We start from the raw sequence: 24,649 nt of genomic DNA on the forward strand, positions 1-24,649 counted from the left end.
GCTGCTCACGTCTATCATCAGAGCCTGCTAACAAATCCTGTAGGACTACTCCAGGCCCAATAAGAGATATATTTGTTTTGTGGTTTGCGATTTGCAGAAAACACTATGTACTTCTCAAAGCCTAAAGTATAGGAATTTTTTTTTAAAAAAAGAAGCAGCAATTTTCATACAGTGCTAAATAAAATAAATTACAGGCCCCAAATGATCTAATAATTCCTAAGGCAGAGTTCAGATGCAGTAATTAATTATCCCAACATGGAATTCATAATGATCAACTATTAATATGTGCATAGGGGACTGGATGTCTCAGGATTTGGTAATGGGATACGGAGACTTTCACCTCTAGGTTGCTGATTTGAATCTGACCCAGATCTCTAGTGACTTCTGAAAGCTGCAAGCATGTGCTGTTTGTTCTGTAGTGTATATAAAGTGAAATTACCTAGGCTGCTTCCTAGCAGTCTTGTGTCCATACCACTGGTGCCAGAGTACAAATAACCTTCCATTTGATAGCTTTAGCTGGGAGGTCAGGGGCTCTGTATGTAACAGTAATGCCACAGTTTGGCCTCAGGAGTGGCTTCCAGAAAATATTCCTCTTGGGCCATCACTCCGTGGGAAGCATTACCCACATATAGGATGGAGATGATAGACAGGGAAGTCTGTGCCATGGATCTTTTTGGCTACAGATGTCCTTCTCTGTGCTGGGCTCTCCCCAGCTGCGAGGGGCAGCTTTCCTTCCAGTCCACATGCCTCAGGTTGGAAGGGACCTCAGTCTCTGGGCATGGCAGTCCTGGGCTTATCTCAAGGCACCAGGCTAAAGAGGAACAGAATAAACATGTGTCCTAGAAAGAGGGAAACTGAAGAGAGGTGGAGGTTCAGGTTTGTAGGCTTTGGTGGAATCACATCTTTATGTATTAAAACCTTATCAAACTTTGGTCAAGACTGGTGGTCAAGACTGATGGTCAAAACTGGTCAAATTTGCCCAGGTCTGAACATTAGCAAGTTTGCTCAACTCCCAGCAGTTCAAAAATCTGAAAAGCTGAGTAGCTGTAGCATAAGAGACAGGACAATTCTCCTCAGGAACAGGTAATATTAGGGCAGAACACAGGAGTGTGTATGCTTGAGAAAGTGGCTGGTGCTGTCACGACAAGGTAAAGAAGCTCTTTTCCATTTCCACCTTACTTGAATTTATGAATTACATTCTGTGGTACCTGTTTCTGTTTTGTCAAGGCGTGGAGTCCTGGTGACTGCCAAATAACTTAATATTTTCTTCCATTTCCTTGAATGCTTGTAAATGAGTTGAGGTACTGTGTGGCTGAGCAAAGGAACTTTGCAGGAAAACAGAGCTGCAATCTGCAGAACACATGAAAATCCGCACCCTCCTGAAGCCACCATATCAAAGAACATCTGTTTTAAAAACAAACAGTGAAAAGTATTTAAAACAATTTCAGCAGAAAGTTTAATCCAAGTCCCATGCTTGGAAGAAACGACCTAATTTCTGAGAAATAGGAACTCTGGGCCAGTTCAGTAATGGATATTGGTCTTTTCCAGATTTTAGTAGAGTTTGTAACAGCCATTAATTCCATCTGAGCACTGTACTGAGGATTTAGCTCTTCTTTGTGAATCTTGCTGAATGTTTCTGAAACAAAAATATGCACCATATCTTTCTGTGCAATAATTTTAGCCATAGTTTAGCACTTTGTATGTTAGTCGGTTATTCTTTTTTAAAGGCATTTCCGTGTTTGACTCAAGCATTCTTAGAGAAGAAAATAAAAATGAGTGATAGGTGGTAGCTTATAGGAAAGAAAAATACAGGAAATAGTAAAAACGGGCAAGACTGCAACTATTTCTCAAAACATTCTGGGTCACAAAACCACTATGTTAAAAATTATACAGAAAATACTGCAAGTATTTTAAGAAGAGAAAATATTTTAAATTTAATTTTCATTTAAATTGTAAATAAAATTAGCTGGGCAGTAATTACTGCTAATTAGGTCTTTCTGTCTAGTCATGATGGAATAAACCCTTTTTTGAAATTCACATGATTTTTACATTTCTACCAATAAAAATATCAGAGGATATGTTGTGCTGTGAACTAATAGAGGCTTCTGGATTCCTGCTGAAGTTAATTTGGATCCATCTTCACTGTATCCAGTGCAAAAACATGCTCATGTTACTTGTCAGCTTTTAGAATTCCCTTGCCTTTTTGCAACTTTATTTTGAGTGGATGGCAGTAAAACATGTCCCTTCTATAGTATTTTTTATAGGTAAGGAACTCACATTTGGGACACTTTTCTAAATCCATCTTTGGTGGAACAGGACAGATTTTTATCTCAGTGTTGCACTGTCTGGCATTAAACCACTGAAAGTGAAGAGGAGGATAGGAAAGTAGAAATTAGCTTTGGAAAGAGTTAGAATAATCAGAATGCAATTCACTCAGTTGGAATGAGAAGGAGAGGCCAACAGCTTGTCCTTGTGGAAAAGATAATGGGATCCTTAACAGATACTTGGTTTCAGAAGGATCTTGTACTCCAGTGGAAGCCTCTTTCCTTTGGACATCTTGAAAAGCGATCATGCTGATGTAGCACATAACAGATATGTCTAAGACAACACTGATAGTGGGGTAGACAAGACAACACAGTAGGTCTTGCCCTCTTCTATTTTCTGTGACTCAGGAATCTTGGCTTTTTATTTCTCTGAAAGATCTCACCCACAATAGTGTGGTACCTCTTGTGGTTTTATATTGATCATGAAGATTTCCACTTCTGGAAGCAGTTGCTTTGCTTGGCAGGCTGCAGCAGGGATCAGACAAGACTTGGCTTACTTTTTAAGCCTTAATAAGGCCATATATCTACAGACAATAAGAATTGAGTTCTGTGCCACTATGTCAGATTACATCTCAAGATTCTTGGGCTTTGCTTGGTGCTCTCACATCTATTCCTTTTCCCTTTTGTGTAAAGAAAGCACATTACTTCCTCCACATCTTTCTCTTGTGTTGCTATAATGAATTCCTTGCTATTCCCTCAGGGGGCTGACTCACACTCTTGCATTTGAAGTGAAGTAAACTGGAATTTGTATCTTTGTGAAGGTCAGTCACAGTGCATAAGAACAGGAAAGAGGGGTCAGAATGGTAATGCAGATCAGAGATATGCCGGCAGTACAAATGCAGATGCTGACCATCAGAATATATCCAGGCTGTCAGTGTGCCTCACCATTTGCTGGGTTGGGCAATGTGGTGCTAGCTGATGCCCATTTAAAAGGTTCCAATCAGCCAGGGAAGCTTGCCCATATAGCAGAAAACTCCTCACATCTTTCAGAGAAGCAAGATAGATATTAAAAAAACAACCAAGCAAAGCACCCAAACAACAGCAACAATAAAAAAGCCCATAACAAACAAACCAAACAAACCCCCCAATAACCCCACAAACCAAACCAAACCAAACCAAACCAAACCAAACCAAACCAAACCAAACCAAACCAAACCAAACCTAACTAAAAAAGAAACCAACTTTGCTTTGTATAGCCTAGAAACTCCTTCTTATCTCTCCGTATACATAATCCTCAGCAGAAATGACTGCTCTTTACAGTGACCCTGGAGCAGCAGATGCGAAGATCATGATGTTGCAGTAACTTTCCATGTAATCATGCAGTGGCATGGGTTGGAAGGGACCTTAAAGATCATATAATTCTATCACCTTGCCATAGACAGGCATAGAACCTTCCACGAGAGCACATTGCTCATAGCCCCATCTGATCTGGTCTGGAACACTTCCAGGGATGGGACATCCACAACTTCTCCAGGCAATCTGTTCTACTGCCTTGCCAGCCTCACTGTGAAGAATTTCTTCCTAATACCTAATCTAAACCTGCCGTCTTTCAGTTGCAACCCATTTTGTCTTGCATGTGGCCAGTGCAGGCTTACTCTCTGCAAATGCTTTCCCCAGTGCTTGGGTGGGTTCAGAAACATGGAAAGTTTTTGCCCCTTTCTTCTTTTTTTGGCTCATCAAGAGCAATCTGGTGACCCTTGCCCTATCATTCAGCTTTGTTCTGAATTCTGAACAAAAGTCCGAGAGATGAGGAGTTGGTGGCAGGTTCCAGTTTCAATAATTAATTTGCAAACCATGAAAAATGGCTTAGTGCCTAATTGAATAGTCTGGCCTTGTGTTTTGAGTAGCTGTGAAAGATCAAATCTTTAAAATAATCATCTAAATACCATCTCTCTTTCCTCTCTGCTTGAGTTCTCAGTGTTGTTTAGCAAGTGGTCTTTGAAATGGGAGTTGTAGAAAACAATGCCTTTTACACTCCAAAATAATATCCTCTGTTGTGGCATTTCAGCAACTAAAAGAAAAAATTGGAAGGAAAAAGAGAGAGTCAGATAATGATCAAAGTGAACATGTAGCAGCTTTTCAGAATTAGTTGGCCAGAACAAACTATTTGAAGTTCAAGATAAAATAGTGAAAACAAATGTAAGGAAAACCAACAGAACTTAGCCAACAAATAAACAAAAATAAAGATCAGCAGCAAAAGACAAAAGGAGAAGGGAAAAAGCCCAACCCTAATCTTCACTAACTACAGGTTGATTTTGCATCTATTTGTTTTCCTTTGCTCCAGTGTCCTGCCTGGTGCACTGCACCACCTGGTTATTCCTTCCCCATTGACACCAGTTTTAGGTAAATTTGGGTCAATATCATTACTCTGTTTACTAATGAACACCTCCTTTGTTTCTTCAGTTATTGGTAAAAAGATGTTTTCACACACCATATACATCAACTCAGTAGTTTTTCTTTAACCCTTCATCACTTCGAGGCAGAACAACTTATATGCTGGCACTCACCCAGCAGTAAGGCCAGCACCTAGCATATGCAAAGTTGTCCTGCTCTTTCTTGGCTCACCAAGCTCACTGAAGGAAACAATATCTTCAGATCTTTCGGGCAAGCAGTCATAAAGACTGATCCTGCAGACCTAAGTACTCCCACCAGCCGGGGCTGCACACAGCATGGGTGCCTGAGCCTCTGAGGAGCAGCACACAGCTTCTGCAGCCTCTGACTGCATTTGAATTTAGTTATTGCTGCAAGATTTGAAGTGATTCCCACTGTGCTGGCCTGCACAGGGCCAGTGTGAGTCGGTGCATTGAAGCAAGGAGTGTTAACTTCTGGGTGTTTTTTATACTGCCTGAATAATGACTTTTTCTTCAAAACACTATTTTAACCAGAGAGAAAACCACAAGTTACATGGGTCCTAACTTCTTTCAGAGCATAAAAAATTCAGCGTGTCAAGTGGCTGCCCATCCTCTTCTGTCTCTTCTTGATGACTGTGCTTCTTCACTTGCACAGGCATCTTCTGAAACTGAAGGAGAATTATTCCACTCATGTAAAAAGCAGAAGAAGTATAAACAGACCACTATATGTTATATAAAACTATGGGAAGAAAAGAGCATCTTAGGTAAATACCAAGCTACTTATTTTATGATTTTTAAATGTCATTCTTTTGTCCAATATTGACTTTTTTTTATATGGAAGTTGAATTATAGATCTTAGAGCACTGGGGAGCCCATGGTGTCCTTGCTTTGACACAGCTGGTCAAGGTAAGAATTGAAGTCCCAGTAATTAGTTCTGAGCTTCTCTGTACTGGGAAGCAAAGCCAGGATGAGAAAACTTCGTGGGGTTATTCCTGTCCTACAGTAAAGCCAAAGCTACTGGGAGAGTGGAACTGTCCTCTTGTCAGTGAAACTGTGAGGAAAACAAAACCCTCCAATGACATTTTTAGTGTTTGAGAGTCAAGGCATTACTTCATTTTCTGGCCAGGATGTAGTTCTGGCCAAGATGTGCCACAGAAATCATCTCATCCACACATAGCCCGGGTGTGCAGAGAGAATCATTCCACGACACATGAATTTTTCAAGGTTTTTCAGATCTTTTATACAGTCGAAATGCATAGAAATGTATTGGGTCAATGTTCATTGCTTCTAAGTTACATAGTTTCTAGTATTTGGTTTCCTATTGGATCCAGATTTCTTCACTCCCCCATGCTTGTTAGGTCTTCTTTCTTATCTCTATTTTTTTGTGTCCGACCACGGCCAGGGGTGAGGTTGGAAGCTGATGTTCCATTAATGGCCGCTGATAGTCTTGGGCTACTCCCAGTTTGGTGAGATGTTAAGTTCATCAGACCCCACCTGGTGGAACAATGCCCTGAAAAGAAACTTAAAATTCTTCTTCCAGGGCAAAGGCAAACAAAATGCTTGGCTAAAGTTATACAAAAATTTTTAAACTGGTATGTTTTCCAACGTTCTGAAGGAGTGCACTATGACATCACCATCTTATTGTCGCATAGGTATTTCTTTGGGCAGTGAATCTGTGCACAGAAATGTGTTGTGCAGCCTTTTGCTGCTCTGACTTTTCTCTCCAAGAAGTTCTCTTGGAGCATCTGTATGCATAGTGGAAATCACAGAGTGTGTTGAGAGCTAAAAGTAGAGCCTGAATCTAAACTACAGAAATTGTTTGTTGTGGCAAAACCCCTGGGCTGATGCTGATGGGCAATGATTGGGGAAATCAAGGACAGAAAGTGGGTGACAAAGGAGAATTCACTGCTGAAATTTGAACGAAAGGAATTAAAAAGGAGAAGGGAGGGGAGGGAGGAGGGGAGGGAGGGGAGGGGAGGGGAGGGAGGGGAGGGGAGGGAGGGGAGGGGAGGAGGGGAGGGGAGAAGGAAGGAAGGAAAGGAAGGAAAGGAAGGAAAGGAAGGAAGGAAAGGAAGGAAAGGAAGGAAAGGAAGGGAAGGAAGGGAAGGAAGGGAAGGGAAGGGAAGGGAAGGGAAGGGAAGGAAGGAAGGAAGGAAGGGAAGGAAGGGAAGGAAGGGAAGGGAAGGGAAGGAAGGAAGGGAAGGAAGGAAGGGAAGGGAAGGGAAGGAAGGAAGGGAAGGAAGGGAAGGGAAGGGAAGGAAGGGAAGGGAAGGAAGGGAAGGGAAGGAAGGAAGGAAGGAAGGAAGGAAGGAAGGAAGGAAGGAAGGAAGGAAGGAAGGAAGGAAGGAAGGAAGGAAGGAAGGAAGGAAGGGAGGGAGGGAGGGAGGGAGGGAGGGAGGGAGGGAGGGAAACCAATTTCACACTGCAGATACCTACCAGTGTAATGATCTGATTGCTCTGAGAATATAGAATTGCCACCCAGTGTGGCAATTCTTGGGACAAACACGTCTCCAATCTTCTTCTTTAAATGCCGTTAATTGCAGTTTTAATATTATCCTGTATGTGGAAGTGGGAAATCAACAGTTCACAAATAATTAAAACAGACAGAGTGGTCTCTCTGAACACTGGACAAGAACGCAGAAGATTCGGTTTTTCAGAGCCATCACTGTTGTAGACAAATCCTTCTCTCTTTCTCTGTCACCAGGGGGTCATTAGAAGCTCTCACAACACAAATAAATCATGGAAAAACAATACATTATGCTACTCATGGAGAGGAAGGGTCTGAAATCCAGATCTTCTGCTTCTTTCTCGGATATGCTTAGCTCAGGACTACACTGGCTGTTTTATTTTGATTAACCTTTAACAATGAATGAAGGTTCATTTCTGACAGGTTCGAAAAGGCACCCAGACTTTAGCTTGTTTTTCAGATATAATCTGCAATATTAATGTGTTGTGGGCATTCAACACCATGCACGAATTCTTGTGATGAATTCATTGTTTCTACTGGTTTTTCATCACCAAATAATGTTTGATAAACACTGAATTTTTGTCATGTTTTAAAATATTTTTTGAAATGCATTGAAGACTTCTTCAGTATTTATATTTTTTAAAAAATACAAAAAACCAAAAAGCATGGTAATATTTTCATAAATTTCCTTTTGTTTTCACATGCCTTTGAAATACTATCTCTCTCATAACATACACATAAAAAATCAGAAAGCTGATTGAAAAAGTTGGTGATATTTCTAAAATATTGCTAATACTAATATTTTCCATGAAATATTAGTATTAACATATATTTTCCAAGAAAATGTCAAAAAATGAAATTATTGACATCTTTTGAGAGGGTTCAGAAAACTGTTTATATGTATTTATTTTTATAAATTCAAAATGAAAGGAGTTTTCTATTTTACTTTTGAGGGGGGAACTAGAAATTTTTTAAAAAATTTTTTTCAGTTTCCCATTTTTTCCTTTTGTCCTATATTTTTTTTCTTTGTTTTCTGTTTTGTTATGGAGGAGAAAGGGAAGGGGAAAATAGACCAAACCACCCCAAACCTATTAAAAACTGTTAGATGGTAATTATCTTATTTCTGAAAAGAACAAAGTTTCTTACAGTGGAAAATTTCAGAAAAGTAATAAACCATTTCAAGGAAACTGACAATTTTGTGACAAGTCTCTTTTCAAAATAGCTGTAATTTTGTTTTATGAGATTCAAAAGTATATCGTGATGAATTAATAGTATTTTAAGTTTAATTTTTTACTAGACTGTCCATTTAATTAACTATAGCTAGCATTTCCTTTAATTGAAATTTAAATGTTCTTTGCAGATTTAAGATTTCCAAAGGCACTGACCTACTAATTCCAATTGGTGTCAATGAAAGATGTGAATAATCTGCAAAGCTGTGTTGTATGATTTTCATAAAAAAGGAATTAGCCATACACTTCTTATGAAATTCGAGTGTATTTCATTTTCATCTCCAAACTTCAATGTGGTTTTCCTCAGAAATAAATTAATACTTTAGGAATGGTATTTTTTTCTTATTATTATTACTTTTACTATTTGAAATTCTTACCTAGCCATGCGAGTACAGCGTAAGTTCTTGTGCAGACCTCCCTGTACCTAGAATACGACAGCTATGGCATGTAAAATGTTACCCTTGAAAACTGCTACTTCTCATTATGACAGAGGCCCAGCAGGGGACAGAAGGAAAAGCCAGTGGCCCATGAACTAGGCGCCCAGAGCATCATCAACCTTCGCTGCTGCCCCCGAGGAAATAAAAAGAAAAGGGTGAAGAGTGAACCTGCAGGACCCAGAATGCCACTTTCCTGGACGACAGATTTATTCTGTCCCTTCTCTCTGCTGCTTTGCTAGTTGCCTGTCGAAGGACGACTGTAAGAGGCTGGAAATGAGCACTTCTTAAGAGCACAGGAAAGGACACTTTTTATTTCTCCACTATATATTTCTATCAGGGACTGTTCTTTTGTGGGGTTTTTGTTTTGCTTTGTTTGCTTTTTTTCCCCAACCTTTACCTTCACTTTGGTTAGCCTTGGGAGAAAAATGGAGTGATAAAAGGAGCAAAGCCTGCAGCCATGCTGATTTGTGTTTTCACACGTAAAGCAGAGCTCCGAGGTGTGCACGCCTCAGCTGCTCTGTCACCATGAGGACTGGCTCGTTTCTGTCTCAGATTCGGAAGAGAGGCACTAAATGCCTCGTTGCTTGCACAAAACCTTGCTCACTGTGTGAGCTATGTAGGGATCTAGGTTATCCACACTAATCCAGAAAAGCATGATTTTTGGAAAAAGAGTAGGATATCATGATTGCATGGTGTATTTGGCACTGGAGATACCTTGTGGTTTAGATTTATTTGAAAGGACTTAAGTGGTTTTTTTTGTGCTCATTCCCTTAACTGGGTAACACAGAGGCATCAGCAATATCCACGGAGGCATTTCAGCCTCCTGTAGCACCCTTAAGATTTTATCATAACCATGTCTTACCTTCGGGAAACCTTTTCCTAAGCAACATGACATTTCTACCTTTTCAGTGTCTGGAGAATTGTGGATTTTCTCTTTTGTATGGCTATATAACTCACGGGTCTTGTGGCAATGTGCATTGCGATGTCTAAATAGAACTGACAACTCTGAAAGAAACAAAAGTAACTGATCCAGCATAACATCTGCCTGCCATATTACACTTGTGCTCCACAGCGGATCTGCATATGTACCACATGGTTGACGTGCCCCACGTGCAAAAGATTTATTCTCTATAATAAGGTCAGCTCCCAGCATACACTGTTGTGTGTCTTGACCAATTGTCCAGGGAGCGATGAAGCCCAGCTGAAGTCACACCAGGCTCTTGGCAAGCACTATCTGGGTGATTTCACTGGAGTGATGTGTGCCACTGGTGTCAATACAAACCCAGCTAGGAAGCTATGCTAGAAACAGGAACACTGAAGACAGACATTCTGCTCTGTGTTTGCCATGGGAGTGTGAATGTAAATAATATTGCTGCTTTTCTTGTTTCTTACTGCCGTTGTCCAAATTGTTCTCCAATTTGGCTTTGCATTTTGTGTTTTGTTACATTACAGACCTCGTGTCTGCCAATTGCACTGTTGTTATAACTCCGGCTCAGGAGTATAATAAAACCCAACTTCTGCCACATTTTTTACTGAATGCAAAACTTTGCTACAAGCTTAAATTTTTCATTCATTCATTAATGGATTTATTCCCAGAAAATGAGGGTGGGGTGCTGCTCTGAAGTTGGAGACAAGTGTTCAATTGAACTAGGGAAGGTTTCGAATCATATCCTTGTTATTTCTTCATTTGTGGAGTCAACACAGGACATAAGATACTTTGTCCTTTCTATTATTAGATATATTTGTCAAAGCTGCCAGTGTAAAATCTATTCTACTGCACAAATCCACAACTATATTTATCATTTAAAAGTTTAACTGATTACAAAGTAGGTACAAAATGTTCTGGGAAGTCCCCTTTGCTGACAATCACAATCATTGTCTTAATTGAATGGAACGCAGAATACATCCCAGATTTAGTCCAGGGTTATTTTTGATCAAACATGCATCCAGAAAAGAGTTTGTCGGTGCAAGGGTTTATGCAAGATGTCTTGAAAGTCAACACTCTTGTGCTGATAAAATGTGCAAGTTCAGTTGCTATAATACATTTTCATCAGGGTTTCAGCTTGCTTATTCTTGATCTTAACCTTTGAGACAGTGTCTTCAGTATAGCCACTGCATGCAGTTGTCAGAACCAGGGAGACAGTGGTTTTCAACCCATCGCCCAAAGATGGGCTACATCTAACAGGTTCTTCAAATGGAAGCAAGGAAAGAAACCTGTTATCAGATGTCCACACCTCCACCAGAACATGTTTTGGATTATTGTAGTCAAATGAGATCAGACATCAGTAGATAAAAAAAACTGGAAATGAACTCAAAAGCATGTAGAATGCCACTGCAACAGAGAAAAGATGAGGTATGTTTGACACAGCTACCTTTGCTAAATGAAGAAAATACCTTTATCAGCATCAGCTAAAGTCTTTGGGAAGCTTCCAAGTACAGTGCATCACTGAGATATTCAAACCTAGAGAGACTTAAGCATTTATCTCGAGAGCCAGGAGAGACACAGTTATCTCTTGACAGATTTGTGTGAGGTACATGGCCTTATTTTTGAAAATCTATATATTGTTATTACTTTTATGCAAGCTGTTATTTGTGTGGCTGGGCGTGGCACACCTCCAGAAACACTCAGACCTCTAAGGATTTATTTTCATTTGTGGCAGTTACTAAGTGACAGTCTGTACCATATTTGTGCAGGCTAGTCAGATAACATCTCCATAACTCATTAAATCTGGATGATAAACCTTGTTTGTTAAGACAAAATAATGACACAAGCTGCAGTATTTTAAAAGTACAGCGCACTTTTGGCTCATGCAGAATTGGCTACCCAATGATGAGTAAGCTATTGTGGCTTATCGCGATTCCCCGCATCAGCTGTGCCCTGCCAGCTGTCTAGGTTAGCTACCTGCAGAAGTGAAATACTTCTGCAATAATACTGAGAATGTGAAGAGGTCTCAGGAAAATGTCTTTGGAAATGTTGAGAAACAGAGAATATGCTGTTTATAGTGAAAGACTGAAGATTTTCAAGCCTTTTAGCTTACCAAAGAAGAGTACAGGCAGCAACTTTATCACAGACTGCTAATACTTTCTTAAGAAACAGAAACAGAATAAGAGATGACTCTGTAGTCTGGCAGATTGAGATATAACAAGAATGTAAGTCAAGAAAATAGAGCAAAGTCAAGTGGGAAATGAGGTGAACATTATGAACTGCAACAGTAATTGGTCTTTAAACCAGTGTATTGTTATTTCAGTGGAATTTCCAATGCTGGATATTTTTCAAATCTAGAATGATTTTTAAAAAGCCCCAGTATAATTCAAATCAGGAGCATCTGTTGATCTCAGAAATTAACACTTGTGAATCTTTTGGCCAAAGCAATGCACAGGATCAGATGAACAGAATGTTCTTTTTACAGCCTTAAAACTTGTATGACTAGCGCAATACAGAAAATATTCCCATTAAAAGAAGAAAGTTAAACCAAACCCCTTCAAATCTTAACACTGTTTGAAAAGCACGCTGCTTCTGATTATTTGGATCAGCATTAGCTTCTGAAAACAGAGAGGTGACAATCCCATCCAGCCTCCTTTTCTTTGTTAGTGCCTCTGTTCTTACCAGGTTTGGTAATGGTTTTTTGCTCTTGTTATACCTCTGTCTAGTGGACAGAAAATTTATTATCATCTCTGTGTTTCTTCTTGAAATAAAAATAGTGTTTGATCAAGTTACCTCTTAACCTTCTCTTTGATAAGCTAAGTCGCTGAAGCCTCCTAGGTCTTCTGACTTGGAGAAATACTCAGGAAGGCCAGACTGAGGGTGAATTTACTTTGGTAGTGTAAGCCTAAAGCTTGTTTTCTTAGAATTGTTTTATGAGGTGGACTTAATTGCTGTTAATAATAATTAGAACCGGACAGAAATGTTCTAATTGATTTTTATCTGTGCTTTGGAACGTATTTTGATTGTTTCGTCCAGCTGCTTCCTTTCACTCTTTGGTAATGGTTAAGGAACAATGACTTCCAACAAATGTCTGGGTTTTCATGTATGAATGCCAGTCTGTTCTTTGCCCTACTCTTTCAACAGCAAGAACAGCGAGATCTTTTCGCCTCTGCACTTAGATGTGCAAAGAAGATGCTCTGCGTGCAGCAAAAGCAGAACAATCAAAATCCACCCAGAGAAATCCCACAGCAGTGATTTGGAAAGGAAATGGAGAGCTCCTTTTCAGATGGTCCAGCCCCACCCCCTTGTCATCCGGATTAAGACAGTAAGGGTGCGGGTTGCATATTTGCAAGTGAATCAGCTGCTTACCAAAAGACTGTTATATTTTCAGTAAAAGAAATAGAATGTCATTGTTAACTTACTGTTTAAGGGAAAATAACGTTTTGAAGAGGTGTCTTTCTGAGAAGCAGCTAAGTGGATTTTTTCATGTATTAAAATGTCACAATCTTTGTTTCAGCTTTAGTTATAGTGACTGTGCTTTAATTGTTTATCAATATGTACAAACTGTAGAGAAGACACTAAATTGTAGGAAAAAACATGATTCCCCACTGTCTTTAGAGTCTTCCTCTTCCCACATGTAGCTCTCCCAGCATATATGAGTCTAAATGGACATGTGTTTTGAGAGCATTCATTTTAATTTTCACAGTTTAGAAGAATGAGGGTTCAGTGTTATTAAAAAACTCAACATCTCTCTGAAAGATTTGTAAAGGTGGATGAACATGCAATAAGATATTCAAGATCACAGTTCTGTGTGTGTATCTTCTGGTAAGTATAATAGCCTTCTTTTTGTAAAAACCTTCTTCCCCTAGGTGCAAAATTATACTTTACAGCAGTTAAGCATTACGTATCTTCATTAAAAAATATATAAATTCCTATTTGCCAAAATATGAAAATCTGAAATCAGTTGCTTGCATATTTCTCTACAAAATTTCCTGGACAGGAACAAGTGCCTACATGGTGTGTTTGTAGCACCTGGGACTCATCAGACCAAATGCATATGCGCTGTAGAATTGATCATTGCTTGCACAGCAAGTTCAATGAATTACTGGATTTGCTGGGTGCATGCACAGGGGTGCAGGGGTGCAGCACCACAGGCTGTGGTGTCCCACATGTGTGGGATTTGGAGTGCAAACTATATTTAACCAGGTCCTGCACATGGACTGGTTGTCTGTGCAGGATCTCTGCAAGCTCAGCAGTTCACGCAGAGCTCCAGTAACCTGAAACACTGTATACCTCAAAACAAAACGAGAAAAAAAATGAAAACGGAAAAAGAAATACAACCTACTTTTGTAGAAATATAAAAACAACTTCCTTAAGAGATCCTGCACAGATGACCAGAGAGTGCAGCAGGGCAGTAGGTGGTGTATAAGCATGGTGGAAATGGCAGGTATCTTTGAAGGATTTATTGAGTTTAATGTGTCATTTTTCCTCATCACCGCAGCAATTCTTGGTGGCAGTAACAATACCAGCGCTGATGTATGGACCAGCAGATGTCAGTGTAGTTCTGTTCATTCATCTTTCCTTTTGATGGAATTCCAGTTATTTTCCTTGATCCCCGCCATTCAGCTTTCTTATTTAACCATTGTCTTTTAGCTTAATGCATCATAATATTTGTAATTCATGTCTTCTGTCAGTGTCTTTGGAAATGGACATACTTCTTAACATACATCTTAACAAACACAGGACTAATGCCAAAACACCAGCACTGCCAGGCAGACCACAAGACAGCAGGAGAGAGGACACGGAGACAAAGCACTGGGGTGATGAGAGGGGCATTGCTGTGAGAGACACCAGAGTCCTTGTCGAGGCTCAGACTTCTCCAGAGGTCAGGTATGTTGCAATGCAGAACCACCCCCAGCTCTTATGATCCTTTTCCCTGCATCTATAAGGAGAAGAAAATATAACATGGACAAGAAAAGAATGTGCTCCCAATATATCACTCTCTAAAATTGTTTCTTCCTCTCTTGATAGTTCCATCTGGGGTGCCCTTTTGAGTCTGGCTGAATCTCCAGGGAACACTCGATCAGTTACAGAGTGGTATCAAAGCTACATGGCTTCTAAAACAAGTAATAACCTGTGAGACCTCAGCAGTAGGGAGAATTGGTTTAACCACCTGGTTCCAAGGCTTTCTGTATGAGCTGAAGGGCTTGAGATAAAGTGAAGAAATTCCTGAAATGTTCGTTTAGAATAGTTTTCAGTTGTAGTCATAAGGGTGAAGGAAAAAACTGTTCTAATGTCAGAGATGATAGTACAAAGAAAAAGTGAAGGGCTGTATTTTCACTTGTGGTGATATTACATGTTTTGGATGCCCTAAAACCTGACTACATGAGAAGTCTGTCCTTCTTCATGTTGGACTGACAGCTCCTGGATGCACAAGCAGCTGCTCTGTCAGTAAAGCTAAATAAGGTTCATTGGCAGAATGAGCAGTGGTACTTGTTGTATGAGACAGCCTATTCAGGCCTCCAGCCAAGAGCAGTCCAGACCCTGAGCTTGAAACCTTCTCCATCCTTCAAAGGACTGTAACCAGGAGCGTGCAAACACATAGAAGTTGCATTATAGTTTGTTTTGTGCACACGTGTGAGTGTCTGTTGGACTCACCACACAGGCTGGGACTGTTTGCACACCATAGACCACTGGAGTCAAAGACCCAACCCAAGAGACCCAATGCCACATTTCCCTTCCCTTCCCTTCCCTTCCCTTCCCTTCCCTTCCCTTCCCTTCCCCAAACAGATGGCAGGTCAGCAATAGCAGCTTCACACCACCAAGCTCTCCAGGAAACAAAGACAGGAACACATCTTAAGAAGTTTTAGGTCTGCATGGATCCGATCCCAAAATAGATAGTCTTCTGGTCCCCAGTTTTGGCACAGCCTGTTACAGTCTAACTGGCTTTGCAAAGAGATGAACTAGGAGCCAAATCTCAGAGGCTGGGGTTATCTTGGTGTTTGTTTCAGGTCCATTTTTGATGTAAGAAAAATTATATTATATGCTATGATAAAATTGTGACACGGCATCATTATCAAGCTATAACATGATGCTATTAATTCATCACACCCTCTGCAAGTTGCTGTGACCACAGCCCTAATTGTTTCTTCAAGCTCACAGTAATGTGGCCTCTGGCTCATTATAAAATTACATGTAGAATCTCATGAGATGCAAAAGGAAAAGAAAAAGGAATGAAAATCTCTCTGTGGACCTTTTTGAGTTATACAAGTCATGGCTTTAGACAGGGAGAAACATTCCAACAACAGAGATTGGCAAATATTAGAAAATTTGGCTATAGATTCTTGGAAGTTTCTCAGAAGCTTTTCCAAACCTCATCTTTAGATTATCCAAGACACTACACAGATCTCTCGGGTTACAATTTCTGGTCTTTGCTGACTCCAGCAAGCACAGACTTATGTGAAAATTGAAATATAAAATAAACAACTACCTACCCCAGGAATGCAAATCTCTTCCCCTTCTTAAATCTTGACTGACTAAATCTTTTGAGCTTCAGAAAAGTGTATGCATATGTTCACTTGGATAGAAAAGTTGGGTCATATCCTAATATTTAGTTGAACCAATTTGAACAGCCATTCTCATCCAATAATTTGCTTTTAATGAATATGACAGGAAAAGCCAGGCTCTTTATTGCATTTAGTCTTCTCTGAGTAGCCCAGTCTTTCTTCTTCCTCCTGTATATCCCTCCAGCTGATCTCATAACACCAAAGTACCTCTTTGATCCGTGCTGGGTAGATACACAATGGCTCTTGTCAGTGAAGGGCCATGTTGCACCCTGGTTTCATATGTCTCCACATTGCTGCCCTGGTAGCAGATGTCCCACATGGTGCCTGTCAGCAGATTTACCCACCATGGGAACCTGCCAGAATGGGTCTCCATTCAGCCACTGCTCCCTTGCCATGTCTGTCCTGGTGTTCCCACTGTGATGTTATCCAGTGAAAACAAAAGTCATCAGGGTGCCCTCAGGATTGCAACCTCCCCTTGAGCACATTTCCCGTGGCTGAAGCAGAAGTGTCCCCCATACCCTTGCACAAAATGGTGCTTGCTTCTTGGGAAGAGTTTGGCAGCTAATGGATCCAGTCTGTGGATCAGAGGCACTAAAATGGCTTGGAAATTCTCATAAGCATCTCCAGCTGTTCAATACATTAAAATAGCTGTAAAATAATAAAATGGAAGGAGAGGCTGTCGGTAATGTTGAACAACATTGTGGACACTTCTGACAGTCAGTGCTATCTCATACACAGAGAGCTCCTTTTACTTTATATTCCCAATAAAGGTTTTGTTGGGTCTATTAGTCTTTGGGCAACCCAGAGAAGGGATGTGACATGAATTTAATGTGCCCCTTCTTAAATCCTCACTGTTCTGATAATCACAAAGAGTTAAAGTAACGCAGCAGAAGGTTTCTCTGGGCCTCTAGGAGGTTCAGCAGATTACTAATACACTACAGGCAGTTTTAATGACAGAGCTTCCAGCTCAAATCTGGCCTTTTTATTATGATGAAGGGCCTGGCCCCAAGTGGTACAGAACACCTGCAGCTCTCATTGAATACAATGGGATCTGATGCTGATGAAAGGGACCATTTTCAAACTTCCTTAGAAGTAGGCGCTCCCCAGATGTTATGCAAAAAGCCCTGCAGAACAGGCATCAAGTGCTGTGATACTAGGCAGGCCAGCCACTCTTTTCCTCAGCAGGATAAACCCAGGAGTTTGTGCGAGTGGTTTATGTGATCAGATCTCCTATCCAGGAGCAAGCAAATTAAGGTCAGTGCTGACTGAATTAATGGAAGTATTAGACATTCCTTGAGAAGAACTGGACATTCGAACAAAGAGGATTTTCTCTCGGTGGGAAGGTGCCTGATGACATCTGAGTTTTGTCCCTGACAATAGTCATAGTGGGACTTTGAATATAATCCAGAAGAAAACTTGTGAGAAACTGGGAAGCATGTGTATGAGGAAAGACAAAGGGATGTGCACAACTTCTTACATGTAATTTCAAAGCAGAGCTTCAACAGAGACTTATTTTATCTGAACCAGTTCATATCTCTAAATTTCACTGTTCACCCACGGTCAAGAGGAAACAATGCTTTCCACTCTGTGCTATAACACTTTTGAAATTCCTCTTCTTTGCAATTCCCCATAAACCCCTTGGTTAATGCAGATGGAGATCCTCAGCCCTGTGTGGTACTGGTGCCTCTGGGACAGACCACTGCTGTAGGCATGGGTGGGATTGGTGCTGGCAATTTTGGGTGAAATACTGTAAAACTGTTGATGAAGTGCAAGGCTGCACCATTCATTTGGTTCTTTATTGAATTTTATTTAGTCACATTCTCTATGCCTTTTAGCCATTGCTCCCTCCCTTCCTCATTTAATATATCTACTTATTATATAGAGAGCTGGTTCTAATTAAAGTAAATAAAAAATAAAACAATAAACAAAAAAATCGAATATATTGTATACTTGATTAGCCATGGCTGGGCAATAATATACAAGGGAAAATCTACATTCCTAGTCCTCTCAGCTGGGGATAAGATCCAGAATCATATTACCAATATAAACAGCATAAAGCAGTCTGCTTTATTAATACCTAATATATCAGATATCACACATTCATTGCAAAAGGCAAAAGAATAAAAGCATGCCTGCATTCTGACATTGACACAGATATTAAATAACACGTGTCCTGTTCTGGATTTTCTTTTCTTTGTTACAGGGTTGCAGGGGAAGAAAGGCATAAATACAATAATAGTAAAAAAAAAAAAGTTCTGTGACAGTTATGTGGTGATGGCAACATTGGCCCATTGTATGCAGTAAGTAAACATAAAAACACAGCAAACCTCTCAAATAATATCCATGCATTGGGCCAAATCCCAGCCACCACCAGCTGTCCATGCACTGTGGATTTGCTGTGGCAGTGCTGCATAGCTGGAGGAGGGAGGCAGTATAGGAGGACTTGGGCAAATGATTTGTACAGCTCAGGAATGTCACAGAAGTGCTGGGTGTTGTCGGTTTATTTTTCTGCTCTTGGATCCTCGTAGGACTGGTTTATTCTTTTCACAGGGCTGTTGTAGCTCACATCCCCAGTGCTGAGGGACTACTGTCAGGAAGAGAAAAGCTGAAGACTTAGTATTCCCTGGTGATGTTCCCTTTCTGGTCTTTTCCCTCTATTCCCTAATCCCTTCCTCCACCATCATCCTGAGGGTGGAGGAGGAGGCGAGGTCCTGAAAAGGGAATGCAGAGGCAGTGTTAGATAAATGCTGCCAGATAAACCCCTCTCTGTCAAAGTTATTTCCCTGGACAGTTTCTTTGTGTCTGTGTAGCTGGCATAAAGTGGCCAAAGCATACAACTGCCTCTCATCAGAGTGATTGTGTGTACAGTGTGGGTATGTGAGTATAGAAATTAATAAGGTTGGACCCTCTCTCTCTTACTGGGATTTAGGTTTTCTCCAAATATGAAACCAAATAGCTGGGTTTCACTGTATAGAAATAAAACCGTACACTTTAAAAAGTGGCGAAGTAAAACTTCCACAGTAGCTTTGATATGGCTGGTTCTTTTTTAAGCCACTTGGACTTGGCATTGCTTCCTGACAGTCTGCCAGCCTTGGATGCTGTTGTTTTTATCCATGCTGGAGAATGAGACAGCTTGCTGATGGCTTTCTGAGTATGGTGTTTGTATGGGTTACCTGGCATCATCCTGAACTCAAGGAAATTGCAGTTCTCAACCTTTCACGTGTGTGGGTAGCAGCCAGACAATGCTGAGCCATGCACAGGCATGTGAAAGCCTCTGTTTCCTTTCTGCTGAACATAAAGGTCCCTCAGACTGGGGTTATGATATTACTGCCTTCATTTCCTTCCCACCACCGCTCTCTGAAGCCAGTGACCTAGGGCAATATTGTACCCATTCCTCTCTCCCCACAGCCAATTCAACCCTATACCTCAACCATCTACCCCTGCCCCTCAGGCACCTGCCTTGACACTTCAGCCATCCGCCCCTGACACACAGCAAGACTCTGGGAGCTGACAAAGTTACCACCAGACAACTGATTACCTGCTAATCTGCTGCTTGGTAGCAGCTGGTTGTGTGAAATCTCTTATCCTGCAGCTCAACTTTTTCACAGAGGGAGGTACGGCTGAACACGAACTCCTGTACAGAGGCAATTACACAAGCTACAGGGTTACTGCCTTGATATAGGCAGTTGAAGACTGCTGCCTCCAAGTATCATTTGAAGTATTTCACACACCAGCAGTGGTGCACATATCTCAGCCTGGTTTGGTGGACTGGGCATTTGTGAACCTGTCAGGTTCACTGAGGTCCGCTCTGCGCTGATGTGTGTGTATGTGTGTGTGTGTGTGTGCACAGTCAGATTGTTTTGTTTCCCATTTGTAAGCTTCTTGAGGAAGATTGCTTTCTGCAGCATTTATTGGGGTCTTGCATAATAAGCTGCTTGCCTTGGTGGAGCTGTGAAGTACTACCAATACTGGCAGTCCACTGCATGCATCCAAAGAAAATCAAGACATTTCCCTGATTGCATTTGCTTGACGGATGCTTTGGAGGGTGGCACATGGCACTGGGTTTGTTGATTAAGTGTTATGGTAAGCCAGAAAGTGATTCGCTGTGACATAATAAGATGTGACTGATGTGTCCTGATGTGGTACAAACTGAGCTGTTGCAGAGAGATTCACAGTCAGACCCACGTGAAGGTAAAACCTAAAGCACTTTTTCTAACACCCAGTTCTCAGATATTTGACTTGGACAATTACAGATTTGCCACCAACGCTCTGCTGTCCTCAGTCACCACACTAAATCTTCCTAATTGGCAAATACATTAGTGAGAACTGACATCACCATGTTAGTCACTGCGCAAACATGGAGGTTGGCGGAGAGGTACAATCGTTCAGAGTTGTCCATAATTAATCACAGGCAGGTAGTTCAGAAAGGCTATGGGAACAGTCTCCACATTCACTTACTAACACTTTATGATCCAAAACAGAATCCAGAAGTTATTCCAAGACAGGTGGTCATAAAATCTTGAAAACTGGTACTGAGAGTTGCTTTTGTTGTGCCCTACATAAATCTGTCATATTTTGGCTAAATTATATACTGTTTAAAGTCAGCGCTTATAGTAACAACAACCTGTGTTGTGCTTGGAAGTACCTTTGCTGCTGAAACCTCTGAGTGTTTGCAGGATGTTCTTTGCTGCTGAAGGTGAAGCCTTGAAGGAGCTGAGCTTCCCCCACAAGGCAGTCAGGATGGGGCATTGCAGAAGACCTTATGGCTACATGCAGCCATCTGTGGTCAAACAACAAGTAACACAAGAGCTTTATGAGCAAGGGCATGTCCACCCTGTACCTGAGCTGAAGGGAAAGCACTGAGACAGCTCAGCTCTTTGTAACCTACCCTTTATCTCGTGAAGTGGCTGTTCCACAGCTGAGGATTGTGTGGTATGGGCAGAACCAAAATGGCCGTATCAATGCCATAGGGCACCAGGAGTCAAAGGCAACAAGGAAAATAACTTCTGTGCAAAAGAAAAAGAAAAAAAAAAAGGAAAAAGAAAAAGAAAAAAAAAGAAAAGAAAAAAAGAAAAGAAAAAGAAGAAAAAAAAGCAGAAAAGAAAAAGCTGTGCAAGTCCTGTAAGCATTAAAATGCTTTGAGAATGTAGAGTACAATTGGAGAAGCTTTAAAGAATGCTTCTTTCTGTTTTTGCAAGTGGTGGGGGCAATCACAAGGCAGCCTTATTTCTAGCAGTAACTGGTGTGTGTGCCAGACTGCTGTTAAGTTAGAGAGCAAAGGCTGATTGTGAAGCTGTATTTTAGAAATTTGAGGAGTTTCCGTACTTCATGTAAGAATGAAACACAGGAGACGAATGCTATTAAACAAAATAAAAAGGAAGGAAAGAAAATCACAGGGGTGTTTGTGGCTGCGTTCAGGATGAAGACTAGGTTTTACAGTTCTGGAGGCTACCTGAGACCTGATAAGACTGTGACTGTGATCAAAACAAACTGGAGGTGATTACTGGCAGATTTCAAATTAATCCTTTAAGAAAACATTAGAATGCATCACAGCATAGCTTATAGAGGATGGACTCTCCTATGGCTAACTAGACATGATACAAAGAAACTCAATATTACTATAAAACTGAAACTGGAGGCCAGAACAGTCCAGAAAAGAGACACAGGATGTTGCCCGTGCTGGGCTCATAGCACATGCTCAATGATGGACCAGCAGGTGGGAGAAGGCGCAAGAAATCCCTTGAAATTATGTCAGTTTTCCAGCTTTGCAGGTAGCATGCCAGTATTTGTAGTACAGAGGAGGAAGCAGACAGTGTCTTAGTCAAATTAACACTTCCTAGGAGCAGGAGATAGTATTGCATTAGACCATTGGACTATAGTTTGGAAAGAAAATGTGTCCTTAACTACGTGAGTTGAAGAGCATTAAGTCCAAGTTACCACAAAGGGATTTCTTCACATTGCAGAAAAAGCTGAGGCACTGTGGCAGGACGTTGACACTAGAGAAACAACAGCTAAGACCCCAAATTCCTCATGGTGAACACACTAGGGTGCTTATGGAAAAGATTCCACTTTCACTGCTCCCAGAGAAAAGGGACTACTGAGACACTGTTCTCTTCTAGAACCTCTCAGAAGCTGAGAGAAACCTGCTCTTCCTTGTCTCCCAAGCTCCTTTGGTGTGAGCCTTGTCCACCATTTAGGGCACATTTTGCTTCTACATATTCCCCGAGTCTTTACTACTCAGACACATTTCTTTAAGTCTATTAGGTGGACACAGTTCTCTCAATAATCTCTTCCTTATTATCTCATTTTTAATTCTCATTAAAAGTATCCATCTTGTGTCAGAACTTGTAGGTATCTCTTTCTTTTTCTCCTTTTCCTTCCATCTCGTTCAGGGTTGGATCATTTGTTCCAGTGTTTCAGGTGTTATTTTCCATAAGAAATCATGGAATCACAGAATGGGTGTGACTGGAGAGGACCACAGTGGGTCATCTGGTCCAACCTCCCTTCTCAAGCAGGGTCATCCTAAAGCACATTACATAGAATTGCATCCCAGTGGTTCTTGAATATCTCCAGTGAGAAAGACTCCACAAATCTCTGTGAAATTTGTGCCAATGCTCACTCACCCACACAATAAAGAAGTCCTTCTCATGTTCAGGTGGAATTTTCTGTGCAGCAGTTGCCTCGTGTCCCATTGCTTGTCACCACTGAGAAGAGCCTGGCTCCATCCTCCTGCCCCGCTCCTTTAGATATGTATAGACACTGACAAGGCCCCCTCTCAGTCAGCTTTTCTTGAGCCTGAACACGCCCAACTCTCAGTATCATTGTAACAGAGATGCTCCAGTCCCTTAATAATGTTTGTTGACCTGTGCTGGATCCACGCCGGGAGCTCTCCATGTCTATCCTGTACTGGGCATCCCAGAACTGGACTCAGAATTTCAGATGTGACCTTGCTAGGGCTGAGGGGCAGGATCACCTCCCTTGACCTGATGGCAATTCTCTTCCTAATGTACCCCAGAATACCATTTGACTTGGCCACAAAGGGACTGCTGGCTCATGGACAGCTTGTTGTCCACCAGGACCCCCAGGTCCTTTTCCACAGAGCTGCTTACCAGCAGCTCATCCCCCAGCCTGTGCTACTGCATGGGGTTATTCTTCCCCAGGTATTTGCTTTTTTGTTGAAATTCACAAGGTTCTTCTCTGTCCTTCTCTCCAACCTGTCAAGGTCCTTCTGAAGGGCTGCACAGCCTGCAGAGGTATTGGCCACTCCTCCTAGATTTGTGTCATCAGGGAACTTGCTGAGGAAGAACCTGTCCCTTCATCCAAGTTATTGATGGTTAAGTTGAACAATACTGGACCCAGTATTGAACCTTGGGGGGACACCATTAATGCCAGGTCCCCAGCTAGCCACTGATTATGACCCTCTGGGATCTGCTGTTCAGCCAATTCTCATTGTGACATCCCTCTTCTCAATAGTTTTCCACCGTAGGTAAGTCAGTGTTATATCCCCATTCTCACCCTTACACCCCAAAGCCATCTTTACATACAGCTCCAGTGCTGGCTCTGCTCATCCGCTCTCTTGTGATTTCTTTACTTGGAAATTCAGACCTGTCAGTGGCTTGATTCCCACTGCAGAGCACTGTAGCTGTTTCTCACTGCTACTTTCCGTTCCTCACTGTCCCCAACTTTCAGCAGGGTTTACTTGACCAGACACTGCAGCAGGTATTCAGAAGCAACTTCCAGGCAGGAAGAGCCAGGAATCCTGTGCCTGTGCACTTTCAATTCTGCTTGACTCTTTACAAAGGAAAAAAACTAAGGAAGAGGGTGGTTTCTGAAGAAAGGCAGGGAAAGGGAGGAAACATGAACTGCTGGAAAAAGCGCAAATGCTTTTTACGGGTATTGTGGGTAACAAGAACCACATGTGGATGGAACTGGATGGAAGGAATCTAAGTTGGTGTGGTTTCCCAGTTTTAAAGGAAAAACCAGTGCCAGGCTACTTGAAGGTGGAAGGCAACAGATGGGGCAGGAGAATTTTTCTGTGGCTGTCACTATGACTGGGAGCAGAAACAGTAAGACTACAATATTCTTGGAACTGTTAAAAAAGATCAAATATGAAATAAGAGTTCTTATTTTTTTGTCCCCTCACATTCCTTGCTTTACTTCATACTGCAAATTCTCACAAACACAGGATGAAGAAAGACTTAATTATTTAATTTCCAGACTCTTCTGTTCTTCCTTTGCAACCTTAATGTTCCTTTAATGGATGTTTTTGGATGTGGAAAAAGATACATATAATGTTAGCTACAGTTAGACACCAACCAGTGGCATTTATCATACCCCTTCACTCTTACAT

The sequence above is a fragment of the Lichenostomus cassidix genome, chromosome 2 (assembly GCF_008360975.1).
Source record: "Lichenostomus cassidix isolate B80296 chromosome 2, HeHo_3.0, whole genome shotgun sequence".
NCBI lineage: Eukaryota > Metazoa > Chordata > Aves > Passeriformes > Meliphagidae > Lichenostomus > Lichenostomus cassidix.